Here is a 25704-nt window from a genome sequence, read left to right as displayed (position 1 = left end):
GAGGTACATCCTACAACAGTCATAATATTGAGTTGCCACTTGAGAATTTTTGACAGTTATGGTCTTTTATGCAGAGTATATTTTCATCCAAATTATCGATGAAATCACCAACTCTTCTCTGGTTGGTTTTCTTTTCACTGTAATGGGATTTGGAATACACAATTGCAATCTATGGCTCGAGCAGATCTCTATTCCTTTAAATCCAAAAGACAAACTCATCAAAGATATCACAAAAGCAACTTGTTACATCCATGACATCTCATCTCAAGAGCCACTGTGCATTTTCCAAATCCCAGGACTTACAAGAGGTGATACCTTCTTCTCATACTTAACACTTGCTTCTTAATGTTTAGCCCTGCCTCATTTGTTGATTTTAAGTTTTTAACATGGAGGAATGTTAATGTACCCCAGTTCGGTTCTTTGTTATTATGTCTATGCAGAAATCTGGAAGTGGGCGGTTTGATGGGGAATTTTTTCTGTGAAACAAAGAAGAATCAATATGTCAACCATCCAAGCAACTTTTGATACTGTATATGCCTTGGAATGGGTCAGTAGTGCAGCGAAAAATGATTGTGTAGCTGCAGTGGGATTGAAGTGGATGCTTAATCAGGCTTCGGGAATCTCTTTTCCCTTGTCCTATTGTGTGTAATATGATTTTGTCATATAATGCATCATTTTTGTTGCGCGTGGAATAATTGAAATGGATCCTTGCAACACTGGTATAAAGAAAAGAGTTTCATTAAGTTCTGCACTGATTACAAAAGTTCTAATTTTCTTTTGGAGGGGAATTTTGAATTGCCTGAATCTAAGGGATCATAACCTAAAAGTGTTTCTGAAATTGGAGTGATTATTTAAGTTCTCAAACTTGTTTTCTGCTCCCTTTTTCCTTTTTCTTCTATCCTTTCTTCTCGTGCTACAATTTGCTTCTCATATATACACATTGTTAATTATAATGTATTGGGTGATTTGTTTAGATAAATAACAATATGTATTGTTTCTGGTAGCAGGACAGTCCTATGAGCTTGCTTGTGTGTATCTTGAAGATGACTTATTAAATTCTTCTGGGTTGACACTCTATACTTTTTAGCCTTCAATTCCACACTAATTTCAGAAATTTAAGCTCTATAATACTTGGACACAGGTCTTTTTGTTGATAACTCCGATAGCCACGGGCCACTTTCATTGGAGGCATACATGTCTGGTATTTAGCAGTTTGTTTCCTATATGCAGTACTCAATTTAGATATACATTTTCACCTTTCTTTTTTCCTAGATACAGAGATGTTCCCCTTGATTTGATTATATGATATTGAGTCATTACCATTCATCTGATGCAAAAGTTCCTGTATAAAAAAGATAAAAATGCTTCTTTTGGTTATTACAATCATTGGGTTTTCCTTTAAATTTCATTTTCAGTATGTAATAGTTTATCACGGAGAAATTGTCACTTGTTTTAACCAGAAGGGAGTATCTGTAATATTTCTCTTGCGAAGAAATCTTTTGCGGAGGCTTGTATCTGTGCTCGCCAATGCCTATGATAAAGATGCAATGCAAATTAATGGCACCCATAAGTCTCATGTGCATTCAATGGAAGACGTCTCTCTCTTTATCCTAGTGTTTCTGTGATCATGTATGCTCATGTGCCTGCAAATGGCTGTAACTGATAACTATTAACCCATGGTGTTGGTTGTCACTTCCATAGCATATTCTGTGTCATTGTCATATAAACAACTATTCTGCCCCATTGATGTGGATACTTCTCTCTATTTTCTTCTGCAACTTTTATTTACAAGAGATACTTCTGTAAGTTCCAATTCAAGAGGATGGCATGCTTGATGCTGTCACCTTATCAATCATACTCATCTCAGTGATGGCATCTTTTTATTAAAATCAATATTTAAGGGATTTGGTGATAAAGCGTCCGGGGAATTTCCTGGGAAACCAACTTCGGGGAAAAAAAAATCAACAAAAGCAACTTAGGCCTTAGCATGGTTTCTTCTTCTTCTTCTTCTTCACCTTCTCTCACTCAACCTTCATCACAGGTTTTGCTTCTTTCATTTGCAAAGTTTCCCAGGTGTTTCAGGCATCCTGACACTCTGATGTTTTTTAAAATGCTATTGTACTCTAATTGCAGTACTGGCATGCACCATGTTGATAGCCAGCAATTGTGCCAGTTCCTTTGTTTCTGCATAAATGTATTTAAATCCCTGAATAATTTTTATGGAGAAGTTACCCAGAGAACCACATTGCTTATTCTGTTAATGCTGCAATGATAAAAATACACGTGTCACGATCCAAAATTCTAAATCGTGACCGGCGCATAATTTAAGTATTCTTAAATCATGCAAGCCTTATCAGAGTATCTTGAATGAATATATTGTCACTTACTAATCCCAAAAATAGACAAAATTCAATTAAACAAAATGCTGAATAAACATCATAAATATCCCATAGGTAAACTGCGGAGTCTCTACAGATTTCAATAAAAACTTAAACTGTTCAATAAACTAAACTAATTATTAGCCCGAGAAAACATGAATTCGGGCATACCATGAGAATAAATCAAAGTTGTCCCTCTCCAGAAAATGGACTGAATATTTGGATCAGCTGCAGAATTCTACCGATCCAAACAGATAATGCATGAGAAAACGTGGTTTGAGCTAGATGCTCAGTGAATGATAATTATAGCACACAACGGAATAGGAACAGGCAGACGCTTGATTAATTTCACAATAAATTTCTATTCAATAAAATCATGCTCATGCTGTCAAAATCATTAATAAAATAATTTCGTAAAACATATATATATAATAAATTCATTCAATAAAATTTTTATGGTACAGTGCACCAGGGTGATGATACCCCACATCACCAAAGATCAGATGGTAAGCGCGCTACCAGATATCAGATACCTTCCTCCTCCTTCACAGATATCAATGCATATGATACTAATGCAAGCCATAAACTGCAATGATGCATGACTCGATAATGCAACCTAATACCGTGATAGTCCACACGGCGGGGCCAGATAACAGAAACAGATACTGGGCACAGGTACCAATTCAAAACAAAAATCAATTTGTACAAATCAATCAAAATTAAATAAAAATTTCAGATAGCAAATAATAACTGATAGTGAAATTCCAATAGTGTATTTCAATAGTTTCAGAGAGTCAATAAAATCAAATCACTCTCAAATCAATTCAATAAAATCAAATCAATCTCAAATCAGTTCAGTAGCACATCGGTAAATTTTATAGTCAAATATCAATCAATATAAATACATTAAAGGCCTGTTCCCGAAATCCTAATGGGTCTAATCCAGAGATAGTTGGGAAAATCAATTATTTAATCAAAATCGAGATAAAATTCAATAATAAAATAAAACTTTAGAAAATCACATATAAAATTATTGTTAAAATATTGATTTAAAATTTCATTTAATAACAAACTTAATGCTAAGAAATTTTAAAAGGGACAAAAACGGTGCCATGTACTATAATTACCACTCACCTGGAACCTCCAAGACAATAATTATTTTCAATGGAAGAGAGACAATTTCAATTGGCTGATTGAATATTCGAATCTCCTACACACCCAAAATATTAAAAGAAAAATATTAAATAATAATAAAATAAAATAACTTTAATATATATATATATATATATATATCTGATTCCGTTCACACGAACAGAGGGACGAATTCACACAAACAGAGGGACGAATTCCTATATATATATATATATATATATAATGATTCGGTGAACAGAGACGAATTCATAGGAACGTATTCAGTGGACGTGGACGTGGATGAATAGGGGACAATGACAGGGAACAATGACAGACAAAGGTTTTATATATATATATATATAATGATTCGGTGAATATATAGATGTATGTACAAAATCTAAATTCAATGTTACTATTAATCATGATCAACCCAATTCAATATCAATGGTCAAAGAGAAAATAAATTTTAGAGTAGTTGTAACAGATCAAGAAAATAAAATAAAATTAAATTCACCCATTACTGAATAAGGAATGAGAATTCTTACCTTGAAAACATAATCGAATGTGATGAATAGAGAAGTAAAAATTTAGGGATTCTCTATTGAGAGTATTTGATAGAAAAGGAGGTGGCAAATAGGTTTTGAGAGCAAAATTTAGCAGAAGAGATTATTAGGGTATATATATATTTCAAGAGTTCTATTAGGTGTAGAATGGGATAAGAGTTATTATTGAACTAGGTTGTTCAGATTGCAGATATATATTTAATTTCAAAAATAATATATATATATCTAAAAATAAATAAGCAGACCATCTAATAAAAATATATATATTTTTTTATAAATATATTAAATAATTGTTAGCTAATTAAAATAAAATAATAATAAATAATAAATGTATATGGGTTTCCACATACTTCCCCCCTTAAAAAAATTCGGTCCCCGAATTTGAATAGACAAAATTCTAACCTGAAGAATCAAATAAATGAGGATATTTGGCTCGCATTTCAGATTCTGCCTCCCATGTGGCCTCACTACTTGAGTGATTATGCCACAAGACTTTGACCAAAGCCACTTCCTTAGACCGGAGTTTCCTAATTTGTCGATCTAAAATCTTTACTGGTTGCTCCTCATATGACATATCATCCCTAAATTGCATGGTTTGAGGTTGTAAAACATGAGATGGATCTGGTACATACTTCCTAAGCATAGAAATATGGAAAACTGGATGTACATGTGCAAAACTGTGGAAGGGCTAAACGGTAAGCAATCGCTCCAATTCTCCAAAATTTCAAATGGACCAACAAAACGAGGGCTAAGCTTCCTTTCTTCCCAAACCTCATGATTCCTTTCATAGGGGAAACTCGTAAATACATGATCACCAATCATAAATTCTACATCTTTACGCTTAGGGTCAGCATAACTTCTCTGTCGACTTTGAGCAGTCAAAAGTCGATCACGAATTAGTCGAACCTTCTCTGAAGTTAATTGTATCAACTCTGGTCTAGTAAGCCTTCTTTCTCTAACTTCATCCCAACAAACCGGTGACCTACACTTTCGACCATATAATGCCTCATATGGAGCCATCTCTATACTTGCCTGATAACTGTTATTATAAGTAAACTCCACTAAAGGCAAATGATGATCCCAACCGCCACCAAAATCCATAACGCATGCACAAAGCATGTCCTCTAATATCTGTATGGTCATTTCTGACTGTCCATCCGTCTGAGGGTGAAAAGCAGTACTAAAGTCTACTCGTGTTCCTAAAGCTTCTTGGAATTTCTTCCAAAATCGAGAAGTAAACTGAGTACCACGATCAGAGATAATGGAAACTGGAACTCCATGAAGACTAACAATCTTGTTTATATACAACTGTGCAAGTTTAGCAAAGTCATATGTAGTCTTCACAGGAAGGAAATGAGCAGATTTTGTCAATCTGTCCACGATCACCCAAATTGCATTGTAACCACCTCGTGTACTAGGTAAACCCACAACAAAGTCCATGGCAATATGCTCCCACTTCCACTCGGGACTAGGCAATGGTCAAGTAACCTGATGGTCTCGATGTTCTCGCCTTAACTCACGACAAGTCAAACATTTAGCAACAAAGTCTGCAACATCCCTCTTCATGCCACCCCACCAATAATGCTCCCTTAAATCACGGTACATCTTAGTTGAACCTGGGTGTACTGTGTAAGCAGAATGGTGTGCCTCCTCCATGATTTCTCTTCTCAACTCATCAACATTGGGGACACAAAGTCTAGTGCCATAACGAAGAACTCCATCATCATTCAACATGAATCCTTGAGCTTGGTCTTGATGAATATTATTTATAATCTTACACAGCTGAGAATCCTTCTTTTGAGCAGCCTTAATTCGATCAATCAAGATAGGCCTAACTCGAAAATGTGCTAAGAATGATCTAGCTATGATTTCAAACTCTACTCCCTGATCTAGCAACTCATGTAATTCACCAATCAAAGGCCTCATTTTGGTAGATATATGGGCTAAACTACCAGAAGACTTCCTGCTTAGAGCATCAGCCACTACATTAGCTTTTTCAAGATGATACTGTATAGTGCAGTCATAATCCTTCAGCAATTCTACCCATCTTCTTTGCCTAAGATTAAGATCACGTTGGTCAAAAATGTATTTGAGACTTTTGTGGTCAGTGAAGATTTCACAAGTCTCACCATACAGATAGTGCCTCCAGATTTTCAAAGCAAAAATTACTGCAGCCATTTCCAAATCATGAGTTGGATAATTCTGCTCGTGTCTTTTCAACTGACGAGAAGCATACGCAATAACCCGTCCATGTTGCATCAAAACACATCCTAAACCAATCCTAGAAGCATCACAATATACTACATAACCCCCTGATCCAGATGGAAGGGCTAACACTGGTGTTGTAGTTAAACGAGTCTTAAGCTCCTGAAAACTTTTTTCACAAGCCTCAGACCACTGAAATTTCACATTCTTCTGTGTCAACTTAGTTAAAGGTGCTGCAATACGAGAGAAGTCTTGAACAAACCGTCTATAATACCCTGCTAAACCCAAGAAACTACGAATCTCTGACACAGTTGTGGGTCTAGGCCAATGAAGCACTACCTCAACTTTCTTCTTATCAACGCACACCCCATCCTTAGATACTGTATGGCTTAGGAAAGCCACACTATCTAACCAAAACTCACATTTTGAGAACTTGGCATATAGCTTGTGTTCTCGCAAGGTCTGAAGGACAATTCTCAAATGCTGTTCATGCTCCTCCTTACTCTTTGAGTACACTAGAATGTCATCGATGAACACTATAACAAATTGATCTAGGAAAGGCTTGAAAACTCTGTTCATGAGATCCATAAAAGCGGCCGGAGCATTGGTAAGACCAAAAGACATTACAAGAAATTCATAGTGTCCATACCTAGTCCTAAAGGCCGTCTTGAGTATGTCTTCTTTCTTAACCCTCAATTGATGATACCCAGATCGAAGATCAATCTTGGAAAAATACTTCGCACCTTGAAGTTGGTCAAACAGGTCATCTATGCGTGGAAGAGGATACTTATTACGCACAGTTACCTTATTCAATTGCCTATAATCAATGCACATTCTCAAAGACCCATCCCTCTTCCGTACAAATAACACAGGAGCACCCCATGGAGAAACACTAGGGCGAATAAACCCCTTATCTTGTAGGTCCTATAGTTGTTCCTTCAACTCCTTAAGTTCTGCGGGTGCCATACGATAAGGTGGCATAGATATGGGCTCAGTTCCAGGAACTAAGTCTATACCAAACTCTACCTCTCGCTCCGGGGGTAAACCCGATAAATCTTCTGGAAACACATCAGGAAACTCTTTAACCACTGCAACTTTCTCCAAACCTGCACCTTCTACCTGAACATCTCTAACATAAGCTAGATACCCTTTACACCTCTTTCGCAATAATCGTCTAGCACTCACTACAGAGATAAGATTACTAGAGGCCATACTGCGATCTCCCTGAAATTGAAATTCTACCTCCCCATGAATTTAAAAGAGTACAACTTTATTATGACAATTCAATGAAACGTGATAAGTGGCTAACCAATCCATGCCTAAAATCACACCAAACTCAAATATATCTAAAGAAATAAGATCTCAGCTAATTCCCTATCTCCAATGTGAACTATACATCCCCATACACCATATCGTTGTCTATTGCATCCCCATAGGTGTTGATACAGATAAAGGATACTCTAACAAAGTAGGTGGTGTACTAAATCTCATGGAAAAGTATGGAGAAACAAAGGAATGATCGGAACCAGATCAAACAAAGACTCTAGCATCAAATGAGCAAATAGGAAGTGTACTTGTCACTACTGGATTAGATGCCTGAGCAGGTTTGCTGAGTCAAAGCAAAAACTATAGCTTGACCTCTACCACGGATGTCCGTCCCCTCGAGTTTGAGCAAATCCTCTACCACCGTAACCTCTACCACCATGTCCACGACCACCAAAACCCCGATTTCTACCACTATACCGTGAAACTGGTTGAACTCGAGAGGAGCAGAATGTGTTGCTTGACCAAAGACTCGAGTTGTCTCACTAGTAGGATCCCGTCTCACGGTGTCCCAAATGCCCATAACCAAAGCATGCTCCAGTTGACCCAATGACAAGTGCCCTTATGTGGCTTACCACAATGATGACAAAGAGTGGTAATAGGCTCGGTGCTAATCTGGTTATACCAAGCATTCCTCGCATGTGTCCTCTGCCACGCCCCCGACCAACCTGCATTGATGTGCCCTATTGCCAATCAGACCGAGAACCCCGCTTATTATCCCGATAAGAACCCCGATGACTCGTCCTCTGTTAAATTGATTACCTTGACTATCTTTTTTAAATCGCTTGCGCTTCACGAGCCCAACGTTCATCATCATACATCTCCATCTGTCTAGCCCGATCAACCACCTCCTCATATTTAGGTAGTCGTAAAGGAGCCACACGATCAATTAGCCTGTCTCGTAAGCCCCTTTCAAACCTACGAGCCTTCTTCTCCTCATTTGGAATCAAGTGTTTACCAAAACGGGATAATTTTGTAAACTTCATCTCATACTCTGTAACTGTCATTTTACCTTGCTTCAAGGTTTCAAACTCCAAGGCCTTAGCCTCTTGAACACTAGGAGGGAGAAATCGCTCCAAGAAGAGAGAGTGAAATTGTGCCAGAGGATAGAACCTTCAGTGTCTCCCATTCTTCTTAGAGATATACCACTCACGAGCAACTCCCTTAAGCTGATTTCCTGCCAACATCACCATCCTAGCACTACTGCAACCCATAGTGTCATAACACCTCTCCATGTCATCTAGAAAATCCAAGGGATCAGCTAATGCATCCTCTCCAGTGAACTCCTTTGGTCTTAGCTTGAGAAAATCAGAGAGTCATGGAATCGAGCCCTATCCTGAGCTGGTGCTAAAGTAGAGCCAACCACTGGTTGTTGTGGTTGAGTTGTAAGGTACTCAGCTATAGTATTAACAGCACGATTCACTGCATGTAATCCCGCCAGATCTCGCATAAGAACTTGACCAAATTTCTAGGTGCTTGAGCCGCAGTAGCTAATTGGAATGGTTGTGCCCGCCTTAGCCATAGGCGCCTGCTCGCATGTCCGATTAATAGTTTGAGGTGGTACCTCCTGTTGGATCAAGGTTTGCACCATTAAGACCCTTGGCCTTAGTTCTCCTCTTACGCCTAATGCACTGTGCACCTATTCATTTTAATAAACAAGCATTAAATTTGAAAATGTGAGCCAAATTAGGACAGGTGAAAAAAAGTACGAAGGACGCAGATATCTGAAGCAATGATAAACTGAAAAGACGTTAAGGATCCTATGCTCCGCAAGTTTACTAGACCTCAACCGATCTCTCATACCAACTTTGTCACAACCCAAAATTCTAAATCAGGATCGCGCATAATTTAAGTATTCTTAAATCATGCAAGCCTTATCGAGTATCTTGAATGAATATATTGTCACTTACTAATCCCAAAAATAGACAAAATTCAATTAAACAAAATGTGAATAAACATCATAAATATCCCATAGGTAAATCATGAGTCTCTACAGATTTCAATAAAAACTTAAACTGCTCAATAAACTAAACTAATTATTAGCCCGAGAAAACATGAATTCGCATACCATGAGAATAAATCAAAGTTGTCCTCTCCGTAAAAATGGATGAATATTTGGATCACCAGAATTCTACCGATCCAAACAGATAATGCATGAGAAAACGTGGTTTGAGCTAGATGCTCAGTGAATGATAATTATAGCACACAACGGAATAGGAACAGTCAGACGCTTGATTAATTTCACAATAAATTTCTATTCAATAAAATCATGCTCATGCTGTCAAAATCATTAATAAAATAATTTCGTAAAACATATATATAAAATAAATTCATTCAATAAAATTTTTATGGTACAGTGCACCAGGGTGATGATACTCCACATCACCAAAGGTCAGATGGTAAGCGCGCTACCAGATATCAGATACCTTCCTCCTCCTTCACAGATATCAATGCATATGATACTAATGCAAGCCATAAACTGCAATGATGCATGACTCGATAATGCAACCTAATACCGTGATAGTCCACACGGCGGGGCCAGATAACAGAAACAGATACTGGGCAAAGGTACCAATTCAAAACAAAAATCAATTTGTACAAATCAATCAAAATTAAATAAAAATTTCAGATAGCAAATAATAACTGATAGTGAAATTCCAATAGTGTATTTCAATAGTTTCATAGAGTCAATAAAATCAAATCATTCTCAAATCAATTCAATAAAATCAAATCAATCTCAAATCAGTTCACTAGCACATCGGTAAATTTTATAGTCAAATATCAATCAATATAAATACATTAAAGGCCTGTTCCCGAAATCCTAATGGGTCTAATGCAGAGATAGTTGGCAAAATCAATTATTTAATCAAAATCGAGATAAAATTCAATAATAAAATAAAACTCTAGAAAATCACATATAAAATTATTGTTAAAATATTGATTTAAAATTTCATTTAATAACAAACTTAATGCTAAGAAATTTTAAAAGGGATAAAAACGGTGCCATGTACTATAATTACCACTCACCTGGAACCTCCAAGACAATAGTTATTTTCAATGGAAGAGAGACAATTTCAATTGGATGATTGAATATTCGAATCTCCTACACACCCAAAATATTAAAAGAAAAATATTAAATAATAATAAAATAAAATAACTTTAATATATATATATATATATATATATATATACAAAAACGGTGCCATGTACTATAATTACCACTCACCTGGAACCTCCAAGACAATAATTATTTTCAATGGAAGAGAGACAATTTCAATTGGATGATTGAATATTCGAATCTCCTACACACCCAAAATATTAAAAGAAAAATATTAAATAATAATAAAATAAAATAACTTTAATATATATATATATATATATATATATATATATATATATATATATATATATATATATATATATATATCTGATTCCGTTCACACGAACAGAGGGACGAATTCCTATATATATATAATGATTCGGTGAACAGAGACGAATTCATAGGAACGTATTCAGTGGACGTGGACGTGGACGTGGATGAACAGGGGACAATGACAGGGAACAATGACAGACAAAGGTTTTATATATATATATATAATGATTCGGTGAATATATAGATGTATGTACAAAATCTAAATTCAATGTTACTATTAATCATGATCAACCCAATTCAATATCAATGGTCAAAGAGAAAATAAATTTTTAGAGTAGTTGTAACAGATCAAGAAAATAAAATAAAATTAAATTCACCCATTACTGAATAAGGAATGAGAATTCTTACCTTGAAAACATAATCGAATGTGATGAATAGAGAAGTAAAAATTTAGGGATTCTCTGTTGAGAGTATTTGATAGAAAAGGAGGTGACAAATAGGTTTTGAGAGCAAAATTTAGCAGAAGAGATTATTAGGGTATATATATATTTCAAGAGTTCTATTAGGTGTAGAATGGGATAAGAGTTATTATTGAACTAGGTTGTTCAGATTGCAGATATATATTTAATTTCAAAAATAATATATATATATATATATCTAAAAATAAATAAGCAGGCCATCTAATAAAAATATATATTTTTTTATAAATATATTAAATTATTGTTAGCTAATTAAAATAAAATAATAATAAATAATAAATGTATATGGGTTTCCACAATATGAGACCTTCAACATTTTATCTATCTTTTGAGGGAAGTGCGCTTTAACAATGAAGGAATTGAATTGTGGCAAATCTTGGAATAAGGAACTAATTTAACCAGTTTTCTTCTTTTTCATGATGGTTTTGAAAATCGGGATTAACAGTAGAAAGCATCACATCCGCTTGTCTATGTGGGCCCATCTTGCTCCTCTGCTAACACAGCAGATGGAAAATCTTATATGACGAGTAGAACAAGATGGCTCGGACATGGATGAAATATTCTTGACTGGTTCATTCCTATGCATCTAGTATTTGGGAGTTCAGTGATCTTATGGATTGCTTTGAAACGAATATAAAATGTATAATTATGTGGCTAGTAATAGAATGTCTGTCTTAATTGTAGTATTGTCAACTCTTCTGGACTGCTTCCAGTTATGTGGACGCTTTCTCCATCTCCTTTAATATGCTTTTTGCAGTATTATGAGTATGCTTGTCCTAGTTTTGAAATACAAAAACGTAGCAATCTATGAGAATCTAAGCGGCACAGACAAGTTGAATGTTTTTTTGTGTATTACTATCTGTCTTATTATTTTCAGTTATCTGAAACTTAAAATTTTGCTTGGCTGACCATATAGAACCATATTCTAATCGTGCCATTCATTAAGTACCTATGATTTATGAAGTATTCCACGCACTTCTTCTGCATTTATGGTTCATTGCAGGCTGATTTACTTGCACGATATAAGCCTACACTCAATGCTAGTTCCTTGATATCAGAACTTTTTAGTTCTGAATAAGCTATAGCAGAAGTTTGGAATATTTTAAGAGCTCTCACCATTTGGTTTTGTACTATGAGGAACTCATGAAAAATCGCAAGGTAAATGTAGGAAATGAATCCAACATTTTTCTTTTTCTTTATTTATTTACTTTTTGTTTTTGGTGCGCGCGCGCGCGCGCGTGTTGGGGGGGGGGGGGGGGGGAAGGTGAATTTTAATATCCATTTTACTGTACACAGGTATTATTTGATGCACAACAGTTCCTTAGAGTTGTTTTAGAAAGCTAGTGAGCCACCAAGTGAGGGTTCATATCAAACCCGTTTCCGAACAAATTAATAATTGAGAGGAAGTTTATAGGACAAGTACAGGATCAAAATATGAGTATTTGCTATACCACCCAGATAATATTTCATAGTTTTAGGGCCATTGAGAAAATTACCATTTTAAATTGCCATTTGAGAAAATTACCATTTTAAATATACTAATTAGAGAGTATTAAAAAATAATTTAAAATTAAATTTGATAAGTTTTAGTCATAAGAATACTAAAATAATAAAATTGTCTCGACCCAATCTATGGGACCGGACCGACACTAGGACCTGGGCCAGGCTAAAGCCCCGAGGCTGGTAGTAAGCCTAACTATTCCTCAACCCAATCCTAAGGCCCATTTGGGCCCAATTTCAAGAATTCAACCGGACAGAGTCTGGTCATAAAATGAACCAAACAACGGAAAGTTTTTGACTCACCCGACCTGTAGACACAATATACAATAATTTAGGGAGCTCAGCTCACTCTCCACATAATAAAAATATCATAACTCAAATGAGAGCTCAGCTCCCTTATCCAATCCAATCATATATACAGTTAATAATTTTACAGGTCCAACATAACTTTTATAATACAGGCCCAAAATAAAAATAAGTGCTTCTAATACATGCAAAGTCTAAAATTTAATCTCAATTGTACAAAATACATTAAATACTATTAATGGACCTGCGAAGAAGAAGAGCAGGTTAGCCACAATAAATAATCCTCATGTAGCCTGGAAAAATAGATGAACAGGAGTTAGCGTTCGACTCAGAGAGTAAAATACCAATTTTAATCATAATCTCTATAGCTATCTAAAGCTAATGCACCCTGTTGAGTGATATGCAACATCCTCATAATTTTCATACAATTCATATCATAACAGCAAAAAGGCAATTTGGAGCACTTACACACCCAACACTGTCAAGCAATACATATATGAGAGCTGATCTCCTATACAACCTTTTTAATCCAACCTCTGCCAGTGAGTGTCTCTCAAGCTGGACTTTTGCTTAATAAACCAAATGCGGGGTCCCAGCAAGTGTCTCTCAAGCCGTGTCTACCCGTCCTGTCCATATCTAATACCATACCACACGCACGCCACGCACACACACTGCTCCAAATTATCACAAACAACATCCATAACACTTCATCAATTTAAAATGTAACATAAATCATGCCTAATATTTAACTACATAGATATATATTTAGAAGTGATACATAGACATGTTTAAACATATAATAATATCGAAATTACAATTAAAATTAATATTTTACTCACAGACTTAACCGAAGTCACTGTGACAGCTGGGCAGAGGAGGAAGGTTGTTCCGGCTCACCTGATAATTTTATTACAATTATTTAATACATTTAACTCAATACAAACTAAGAAAAGATTAAAGATGTCCTAAGTCATGCTGAAAATCTGGCAGAGTCTTCCCTATACCTAGGACCTACCCAACATGCAAAAGGGCTTAAAATGCACTTTTATATCCACAAACCACACACCCACAACTCAATCACATCACATAGCCCCTCCTAGGCCCATCCAAATAATCAACAATCACAATATGAAAAATTACAATTTAGTCCTTATAATTAACCATTTTGCAAAAACTACCCAAATGAGCTCTAAAAATTTTAAAGCTTTGCCCCGCGGTCCTTAGCAATATTATTAAGCTAATGAAAAAGGAATTTTAATTTTCTAAGCTACCACGAATATTCTATAGATTTTTAATCCAATTCAAGTACTAGATAATTAAGAAAAAGTAAGGTTCGGGTTTACCTATGCCGATTCTAACTCCAAAAATGCGTTCAAGATGTCTGACAACAGTGGGATAGCCAAAATCTCGACCCAATACTGAGACTTTTTCGATAGCCTGTCTGCCTGGTCTGAAATTTATAGACCCGGGCAACCGTTGAATTTTTACGAATTGAAGGTACCTACACGAAGCCGACAATACGGGGGTTAGTACATAATTTTTACGAAATTTTCTAAGCTCAATTACGAAGTTTCGCGGGACCCATCAAAAAACGGTGTCGAAAAATTTTGAAATTGGTATTGCCTTGAAGCTCTTGACGAGTGGAGCACTCCAGTACTCTCAACTTTCTCGTGGGGTTCACGGTTTGCTAGAAATTTAGCACAAAAGTCGAAATAGGCTAAAACTTTTCAGACAAAAATTGGGCAAATCGCTAGATGGATTTTGGTGTTTTTGGTATCTATGGAAAGCTCTCTAGGTGTAGAAGAGGTTTGGCACAAGACTCAGTCCGATTAGTGGCCAGATCGATCGAAATCGACCCGGGAAGACGAAATGATGTGCGCGCGTAGGGGGAGACTTCCCGTGACTTTTCTGATCGCCTGGAGCGTCGGCCAGTGGCGGGGAGGTGGCTTGAAGGTGCGCCGGCATGTGGGGGAGGTTGGGGCAGTGGCTGGCGGGCGAGGGGTGGAGGAAGGAGAGAGAAAATGGGAGAGAGAGAGAGAGAGAGAGAGAGAGAGAGAGAGAGAGAGGCTGTCGGGAACGCGCGGAAGAGAAAAGAAAAAGAGGAAGAGAGATGGTCCGATTCGACTGGTCCGATCCGATCCAGTTCAATTCAGCCGATCTGATTCAGGATACAAAATTTTGAATTTTTACTCTGCCTTGGAACCGAAAACGAGGTCCAAAAATTTTAAAAAAATTCTAGAAAACTCAGAAAAATTCATAGAGTCTAAATATATTTTTAGTTTTTCCACGTAGTCTTTAAATTAATTTTTAAAATCATCAAAATTTTATATTTTCAGAAAATCGAACCCGATTTCTAAAATCTGAAAAATTTCAAATAATTTCCTAAAATTTAAATAAAGTAAAATATTAATATTTACCTACGAAATAATAAATTTAAAAATTAGGGGTGTTACATTCTTCCCCCCTTACAGAAAATTCATCCTCGAATTTTACACAGGACAAAATAAAATACATAATTACATATTGAATAGATAAGGGTACTTGCTACGCATGTCCCGCTCTGACTTCCAGGTGCACTCTTCCACTGACTGGCTCCTCCACAAAACCTTAACCATAGGGATCTGTTTTGATCTTAGCTACCTCACTTGGTAGAACACTATGGCTACAGGTTGCTCCTTAAATGTCAAGTTTTCTTTCAGCTCTACTACATCCGGCTGCAACACATGAGAAGGATCAGGTATATATTTTTTAAGCATGGAGATGTGAAATACAGGATGAACATGAGAAAGGTTGGGTGGTAACTCCAACCGATAGGCAACTGCTCCAACTCTATCAGTAACCTCAAAAGGTCCAATATACCGAGGTGCCAACTTGCCATTCTTCCCAAATCTCATGACCCCCTTCATCGAAGAAACCTTCAGGAATATGTAATCGCCTACTGCAAACTCTACATCCCTTCGTCTGGGATTTGCATAACTCTTCTGCCTACTGAAAGCTGTTTTCAATCGTTCCTTGATTAAAGGAACTATCTCTGAAGTGTACTGCACTAGATCTACATCATGCACCTTTGCTTCTCCCATTTTTGTCCAACACAAAGGAGACCTACACTTTCTACCATATAACGCCTCATAGGGTGCCATCCCTATACTGGAATGATAACTGTTGTTGTAGACAAACTCCACCAAGGGTAGCTGATCATCCCATTGACCTCCAAAATCTAAAACACACATGCAAAGCATGTCTTCTAGCATTTGGATTATCCTTTCAGACTGCCCATCTATCTGAGGGTGGAAGGTAGTACTAAAGTTTAACTGTATGCTAAGTACCTCCTGCAACTTCCTCTAAAATTGAGAAGTGAACTGGGGCCCTCTGTCAGATATTATGGAAGCAGGAATTCCATGCAATCTGACTATTTCTCGAACATAGAGCTAGGCATACTGTGCAACAGAATATATAGTTTTCACAGGCAAGAAATGAGCTAATTTGGTTAGACGATCTACAATTACCCATATCGAATCATATCCCCGCGTGGTACGAGGCAACCTAATTACAAAATCCATAGTGATCATTCCCCACTTCCATTCTGGGATAGGGAGCTCTTGCACTGTCGCATGGTATTTTGCGATCACCTGGACGAACACTCATCGAAGTGGGAAAGAGTGAGGAGTCGCCACTTTAATTTTGAGGAAAATTAAAGAAAACCATTTGTAAAAACAAATTAAAAGAAACCACTTTGAAAACAGAGATTCCAGGTTCGGGGTCCATATACGGGCGGGGAAGGTGTTAGGCACCCCGCCTCGTCCCTCCATGAGGGTAAACAGATTTAATCTTATGCTCTTTCATAAATTAAAAGGGTAATTAGGGGATTGGGATAGTGATGATGTTAATCCTTTGTGCAAAATGAAGGAATGTTTGATATTTCACTTATTTTGGGTTGCCCAGGAACACAAGTTCGTGACATAGCCCTTTGGTGAGTAAGTGTTTGAGGGAGGTTGTCTTGTGTATTGGGGTCATGTTATTTAGTTTGGATTTTGTTAAGAAAGCTCGGGCAAGGAACTTCTCCCAATCTCTAGATATATTTTATTAGGAGTTTTGAGTGGGAAATTTCAGATAAAAACTCTCCTTCGATTTCCCCGTTTTAATTTAGGTGAGAATTAGGTAATAACTCTCCCCCGATCTCTTAGGGTGTATGGTTTAAAATTTGATGGAGGATCTCGGATAAGAACTCTCCTCCGATCTCCGTGTTTTGTTTGAATGAGGATTGGGTAAGAACTCTCCCTCGACCTCTTAAAATATTTGGTTTAAGGTTTTTAATGAAGGATCTCGGATAAGAACTCTCCTCCGATCTCCGTGTTTTTATTCGAATGAGGATCGGGTAAGAACTCTCCCCCGACCTCTTAACATATTTGGTTTAAGGTTTTTAATGAAGGATCTCGGATAAGAACTCTCCTCCGATCTCCGTTTTTGTTCGAATGAGAATCGAGTAAGAACTCTCCCCCGACCTTTTAAAATATTTGGTTTAAGACCAAGCTTTTCACCGATCTCATATACGACTCTCTTGTCTGAACTCTTTGGCTGGCTACATCCGATCTCTCTCGGTTACTAATCTGAGGTCCAACTTTATTTCGGTTCTTGCTTTATTATGCTATTTCCTAGACTTGCTTACTAGCCCGACCTCATGACTTTTTCCTGATTCCCTATTCATTCTTTGATTATTTTTCTTATTTCAATAGACACTATCATGTTAGGATATTGTTGCCAACACTTCGCTAAATTACCTAGAAGCTATTTGTAACCGGAACACCTACATTCGAAGAGAATAAAAAACTAAGAACAAATACACAACGTGAACTGGAGAATAGAAAGAGTAAACTCAAGAGAGTAATTATTGGCCTAAAGAATCTGCATAGAGATTTTTAGTATAACTGAGCTTAATGAGAATTTTGAGAATAAAAGCAGAGAACGTAAAACGAGAGCGTTCGGAAAGGTGGTAGTCTAGATACTTACCTGTGTGAGGTCGAAGTTATCAAACTAATTTTGGAGATCACAAATATTGTTGCGTTGAAGGCTGATGGTTACGGGACCAATGCTTACTTTGAGGTTGCGAGAACCAGGCCGAAATACAGTTAAGTGGAAGTTACGGCTACCTGGTCAGAATGGGGTTAAGCTGAGAGAATAATATGTGAGTGATAGGTTAATGAAGATAAGACTGGATAGAAATGGTATAGCAGAGTGATGAACAAACTGAAAATGAAGGATTTTAGGGTTCGAAAACTCTCTATCAATGGAGATACTCGAGAAAACTAGTTTCTGAAGTTTCTCAATTCTCATGCAAGCTTAGAATGGCAAAGCAGCAATACTGAATTAAATTTCAAAGCCTTTCCACTATAATCACCACTACCTTTTTGTTCGTCCCCTCTACAGTATTGCATGCAGGTATTTATAGGGAACGGGTGCTACTAATGAAGGGTCAGGATCTCCCCTTAGGGAGATGGAAGGTTTGGATCTAAAAGGACATAATCCAATGTTGAGAATTAAAGAGAATCAAAATGGATGGCTGGGATCCCATCCAGAACGTCCGTCCTTTTTCTTCCTAATTCAACGGTTCAGGATCCTTCCTTACAAGATGGATCCAAGGGCTGGGAATAAAAGGCGCCGGACCTATCGTCTGTTTTTGATCCAAGGGCTCCGAGTTTGTCCTTGCAAGTATGATCAACGGTGAGGATTGTGATGTACAGAACTGTTATAACTGTTTTTGGCGTCTGTCAACAATGTGGGCGATTCTATAAATGAGGCGTGCGATGAAGATTTGATCACGCCTACAACGCTTTAACTACCTCGACTCTGATTATGTAGAGAGTTATTGGAAGTCGTCTCATCCTCTTCTTGCTTTCTGATCTCCTATTCCTTCCGATCTCTCTATTATGACCCCTTTTCTGATCTCTCATATCGGGCCCCTCTCCCGATCTCTCCCATTCTAGAACCTTCCCCTCTAACCGATCTGCTTCAGTCAAAGCATTTAATTCTTCAGTTATCGATGCATCTGCTTCGGTTTCCGTAAGTATTAAATGCTCAGGCCCCCTATATATACGCCTCAGCAGGGAATCTCTCCCACATTACATTTCTCCTTTTTCCATTTCTCACTTCTCCTGTTCTAGTTTCTCCGGCAACATTTTGGCCATGGCGACCGCTTTTGATCTTTTTTTTACTGTTCTCTTTGCTCCCCGACTGAAAATTTATGATCCCGATAATCAGAGAATCATGAGAACCACATCTGATGACAGTAAGAGAACCAGACTAATTTACTGATCAAGATCGAAAATGTCGATCATACCGATCTCGAATCAGTCTACCGATATAATCGGTGAATTGATTTCGGGTGAGAGGACTGCTAATTTCCCTTTTAATATCGGTGACCGCCTCTTGAAGTTCATTTGGCTCCTCACCACATCAGGCGTTCCGACTGCAGCTCGATTCTGGTCGATGACATCGACAATGACTCCGCTTACCATCACGAGAGTCATAGTCACTCCATCTCAGCTGCACATCTATCTAGTGCCTATGGCTGTCTTTCTGATCAAACACATCTTTTGATTCAGCCACAAAACTAGGCTTTGACATAGGTTCTTACTAGGTAGGATGTAGTGCCGATCTTTAGAAATCGCCCAAATGATGTAATCTGACTTTTAAAGGTTCTTAATGATGTAATCCGATCTCTTGAGATCGCCCAAATGATGTAATCTGACCTTTTGGAAATGAAATGAAATTTTATTTGACAGTTATCATTTAATTATTGCCTTGATTAATTTCCAATCTCTGATATGCATATCCGATCTGATTCCTAACTAAATCACTCTTAGCCGATCTGTAACTCTGAACATCTGCCTTAATCCGACGATCTTAGCCAGCCAATCTCCTTTTATTTTGTTTATGGTGTTTCTGGCTCCTCAAGACGAAGAGGAGAGAGAGAGGAGGAAACCGAGAGAGAAAGGGAGACTGAGTGAAATGTCAATGTACCTGGAGAACAAGCTGGGGGTGACCCTCCAGCCGAATGACTTGTAACCTTTATTTTGATATAAAATGAAATCGCTTTTGTTCAATTCCTTGATGAGATTGGAAAGTATCCAAATTGTATGATTGCTTGATTGTTTGAATGTATTAGGACATCAAACTTAACAACGATTATTAATCTAAATATAAGAGGTTGGAAGGACATTGTAACCATGAGATCGGCCTAAGCCGAGACCAAACACTGGATAGAACTTTAGATCATTAAAATTGGAAACTTGATTTGAACACTTTAGATCGGAAACACCATTAAGTCGGACTTTATTAAATGATTTTCCAAAATATTTATAAAGGAGAGATCGAAAATAAGACAGGATGGCACGGAGACCTGATATTGGTTTGATTTCCTTCGACGAGAGATAAAAAATGAGATTGAATGGCATGGGGACCTGATATTGGTGTGATCTCCTTTGTTGGGAGATCAAAAATCATTCGACTAGATGCGGGATCGATTTATTTCCTAATTAAGTTACTTGTAACTGAAGAATGTCATTTGGGGGTCGATTTTCAAATTTCATTGACTTCGGTGAACGGCCAAAATATGGTGTCGACATGCAGCTTCCCTGACGGCCTATGGTATTCAAACTTCACTTTCTAACAAGTCAAGCACTTGGACACAAAGTCTGCTATTTCTCTCTTCATGTCATTCCACTAGTAGCTATCTTTCACATCATAGTACATCTTAGTGGAGCTTGGGTGGACATTGTACAATGTATAATGTGCCTCTCGCATGATTTCATTTCTGAGATTGTCCACGTCGGGCACACATATCCTGGTACCTTGCATAAGGGCGCCATAATTGGCAAATCCAAACTCACTACCTTTACCCTGCTGTACTCTTTTTATGATCTTCATCAATTGCTGGTCTCTGTGCTGGAAAACTCTGACTCTGTCTCACAGGTCTGGTCTCACTGAAAAATAGGCCAATAATACCCCCTCATCTGAAAGATCTAAGATCAGATCTTGATCCATCAACTCATGTACTTCCTGAATCAACGGTCTCTTCTCCACTGATATGTGCGTCAAGCTGCCAGAAGATTTTCTGCTCAAAGCATCTGCTACTACATTGGCCTTCTCAGGGTGGTACTGGATGGTACAATCATAGTCCTTCAGAACCTCCATCCATCTCCTCTGCCTTAGGTTTAAATCTCTCTACTGAAAGATGTACTTCAAACTCTTGTGGTTGGTGTATATCTCGCACACTTCACTATACAGGTAGTGTCTCCAGATCTTTAGCGCAAAGACTACAGCCGCCATTTCTAAATCATGGGTGGGGTAGTTTTGCTCATGCCTTTTTAGCTGCCTTGAAGCATAAGCCACTACTTTTCCATTCTGCATCAAAACGCACCCTAAACCAACTCTGGAGGCATTACAGTACACGGTGTATCCTTCACCACTCATCGGTAATGTCAACACAGGGGCGGTAGTTAGAAATTCCTTAAGCTTCTAGAAGCTCTCCTCACAATTATCTGTCCAAATGAATGGAACATTCTTCCTAGTTAACTTAGTTAGGGGAGCTGCTATCCTGGAGAAATCCTGTACAAAGCGTCTATAGTAGCTAGCTAGGCCCAGAAAACTTTACACCTCAATGACTATTGTAGGCCTAAGCCAATCAGTTACTGCCTCAATTTTCTTGGGATCCACTTAAATGCCTTCACTAGAAATCACGTGTCCCAAGAATGAGATCCTTTCTAGCTAAAATTCACATTTTGAAAATTTGGCATATAGCTGGTGCTCCCTCAAAGTCTGCAACACCATCCTCAAATGCCACACATGCTCGTCCTTGGTCCGAGAGTATACCAAAATTTCATCTATGAATACAATGAAAAAACGGTACAGGAATGGCCTAAACACCCTATTCATGAGGTCCATGAAGGGCACTGGTGCATTAGTGAGTCCAAAAAATCATAATGACAATATCTTGTCCAGAATGTTGTCTTGGACACATCCTCATTTCTGATTTTCAACTGATGATAGCCTGATCGTAGGTCAATTTTGGAAAAGAATTTAGCCCCTTGGAGCTGATCAAATAGATCATTAATCCGAGGAAGTGGATACTTGTTTTTCACTGTCGCTTTATTCGGTTGTCTATAATCAATACACAACCTCAAGGACCTATCTTTCTTTCTCACAAATAGAATAGGAGTACCCTAGGGTGAAGTGCTCGAACGTATGAAACCCGTGTCCAAAAGCTCCTGTAGTTTCTCCTTTAGCTCTTTCAATTCTGCTGGTGTCATCCTGTAATGTGGCATTGATAGGGGGTTTGTACCCGACACAACATCAATGCAGAACTCTATTTCCTTTCTTGGTGGTAACCCTAGAAGCTCCTCAGGGAAGACATCAATGAATTCTCTGACAACAGAAACATTTTCCATGTTAATACCTTCTATAGATGTATCTCTCACCAATGCCAAATACCCTTGACATCCACGCCTCAACATTTTTCTAGCACTAATTGTTGACACCAAATTATAAGGAGCCACCCTCCTGTCACCATCAAAGCTAAACTCTTCCACACCAGGTATGTGAAAATACACATTTTTGTTCCTGCAGTCTAAAGTGGCATAATGAGTTGCTAGCTAATCCATTCCCAAAATCACATCAAAATCCATTATCGGTAAAGGAACCAAGTCTGCTGGGAGGATCCTTCCATCCACTACTACTGGGCTACCCGGAAAAACCATATCCACATCTATGTTATCACTAAGTGGAGTAGCTACAGACAATGGGCATTCTAAAGTCGTAGGGTTCTTACCCAATCTCATGGCAAAAACAGGAGAGACAAATGAATGTGTAGCACCCGGATCTATCAAAACACGAGCCTTATAGGAACAAAAGCCTGAGTTGCAGAACCCAAGCTTGACCCCTACCCTGCGTTGCAGAACCCTGATATTGACTTCTACCTCCTGATCTGCCTCTAAATCCATGTCCTCCTTGTCCTCAGCCCTGTTGGCCACTGAACTGACTGCTTACCATGCTGGAAGCACCAGGATACAACTGACGAGGAACATTTGCAACAAAACCCTATGACCCCATCTGTGGCCCGCTGAACATTGGACATTCTCTAGCAAAGTGGCCCTGCTGGCCACACCGGAAACATACTCCTAAACCCATCATACAAGGTACTGAATGTCCTCTTCCACACTGTGTGCAAGGTGCCAAGGAGGATCTTGAACCAGACCCAGAACTGCTGTAACCCGAACTGTGACCACTACTAGATCCATATCCTGGTCTGAATCCTCGAGATTTGTGTTTAAAACCACCCTTCTTATTGCTTTTGCCTCTTCCTTTATAGTGACTTTGGCTGCCACTATCCGTGGTACCTGTGTAGGGAACACTTGAAGAACCTTCTGCTCTATTCTTCTTTGCCCTTCCACTGTCATCTCCTGTATAGCTGATTTCAATCTGTCGGGCTTGATCAACCACCACATCAAAAGACTGATTAGACATCATGGCCAGGTTTGCATACCTCCTGTCTAGCCCATTTAGGAACCTCTTTACCTTTATACTTTCTGTAGCCACTGCTGTAGGGGCATACCTGCTCAGCTCCAAAAATTCTATAGCATATTCATCTACAGATCTGCCATTCTGCCTTAAAGCCTTAAAGGCCTACTGTTTTTGATCTCTGAAACTTTTTGGCACAAACCTGTTGATGAACAGTTCCACAAACTGAGTCCAAGACAAACCTTTAATCTGAGGTAATATGTAGTCATTCATCGATTGCCTAGGTACAGGCCCCATGACATGCTGCACACACTCTATAAGTCTCCTATCAGTCAATTGCAACTCCATCCCTGCCTGTTTGCAGGAATTCAAAAATCGATAGGCATCATCTGACACATCATAAGTACCAGGCACCAGCTTCTTAAAATTAATTATTTGGTTGTAAGGTTCCCCTCTTGGTGCAGTAGGCTGCTGCTGTTGGGGAGAGTGGATCATATACTATGCCATCATATTGATGGTTCTCTGTAATCTGGCTAAGGTAGCTGCCATTGAGTCCATGAGACCCTGGGCCATAAAAGACTATTCCTGAACTGGTGGCAGCTGCTCTTCTACTTGAGCAGCTCTAAGTCTCCTACCCCGTTTTCTAGGGGCAGGCGCCTCATCCTGTGTCGACACCTCGCCAGGCACATCCGATTCTGGTGTAGTGGCAGCTCTTCTACTTCTACTCATTTTCCTGAAATTCAATAGCATTAGCCCACAAAAATTCAAAACGGCATGTTACATAGCTCTATAGACTCATATTTACACATAATTGTACAAAGCAGAAACTAGAAATAAGGATGACAATGCGAGGACGAATGTGGATCCTATTCTCTACACGTGACTCCTATTAGACTCTTCCCAATACTTTAGACATATATTCCCTATGAATCTGGAGCCTAAGCTCTGATACCACATTTGTCACGACCCAACCTATGGGCCGGACCGGCACTAGGACCTGAGCCGGGCCTAAAGCCCCCGAGGCCTATAGTAAGCCTAACTATTCCTCAACCCAATCCTAAGGCTCATTTGGGCCTAGTTTCAAGAATTCAATCGGACAGAGTCCGCCCATAAAATGGACCAAACAACGGGGAGTTTTTGACTCGCCCAACCTATAAATACAATATACAATAATTTGGGGAGCTCAGCTCACCCTCCACATAATAATAATTTCATAACTCTAATGGGAGCTCAGCTCCCTCATCCAATCTCATCATACATGCAGTTAATAATTTTACAGGTCTAACATAACTTTTATAATATAGGCCCAAAATAAAAATAAGTGCTTCTAACACATGCAGAGTCTAAAATTTAATCTCAATTGTACAAAATACATTGAATACTATCAATGGACCTGTGAAGAAGAAGAGCAGGTTAGCCATAATAAATAATCCTCCTGTAGTCTAGAAAAATAGATGAACAGGAGTAAGCGTTCGACTCAGAGAGTAAAATACCAATTTTAATCATAATCTCTATAGCTATCTAAAGCTAATGCACCCTGTGGAGTGATATGCAATATCCTCATAATTTTCATACAATTCATATCATAACAGCAAAAAGGTAATTTGGAGCACTCACACACCCAACACTGTCAAGCAATACATATATGGGAGCTGATCCCCTATACAGCCCTCTTAATCCAACCTCTGCCAGCGAGTGTCTCTCAAGCCAGACTTTCGCTTAATAAACCAAATGCGGGGTCCCAGCGAGTGTCTCTCAAGCTGTGTCTACCTCGAAGGACCGGGTCCCAGTGAGTGTGTCTCAAGCCGTGTCTACCCGTCCTGTCCATATCCAATACCATACCACACGCATGCCACGCACACACACTGCTCCAAATTATCACAAACAACATCCATAACACTTCATCAATTTGAAATGCAACATAAATTATGCCT

At 38.3% G+C, this 25704-nt stretch overlaps 1 pseudogene; it reads left to right on the top strand.

Moving 5' to 3' along the window:
• Positions 1 to 98: 98 nt before the first annotated feature.
• Positions 99 to 12924, top strand: LOC110634622 (uncharacterized; annotated as a pseudogene).
• The last annotated feature ends 12780 nt before the right edge of the window (positions 12925 to 25704 follow it).

Source organism: Hevea brasiliensis, chromosome 6, assembly GCF_030052815.1.
Source record: "Hevea brasiliensis isolate MT/VB/25A 57/8 chromosome 6, ASM3005281v1, whole genome shotgun sequence".
In the NCBI taxonomy this organism is placed as follows: Eukaryota; Viridiplantae; Streptophyta; class Magnoliopsida; order Malpighiales; family Euphorbiaceae; genus Hevea; species Hevea brasiliensis.
This window is presented reverse-complemented; position numbering and strand designations above follow the sequence as displayed.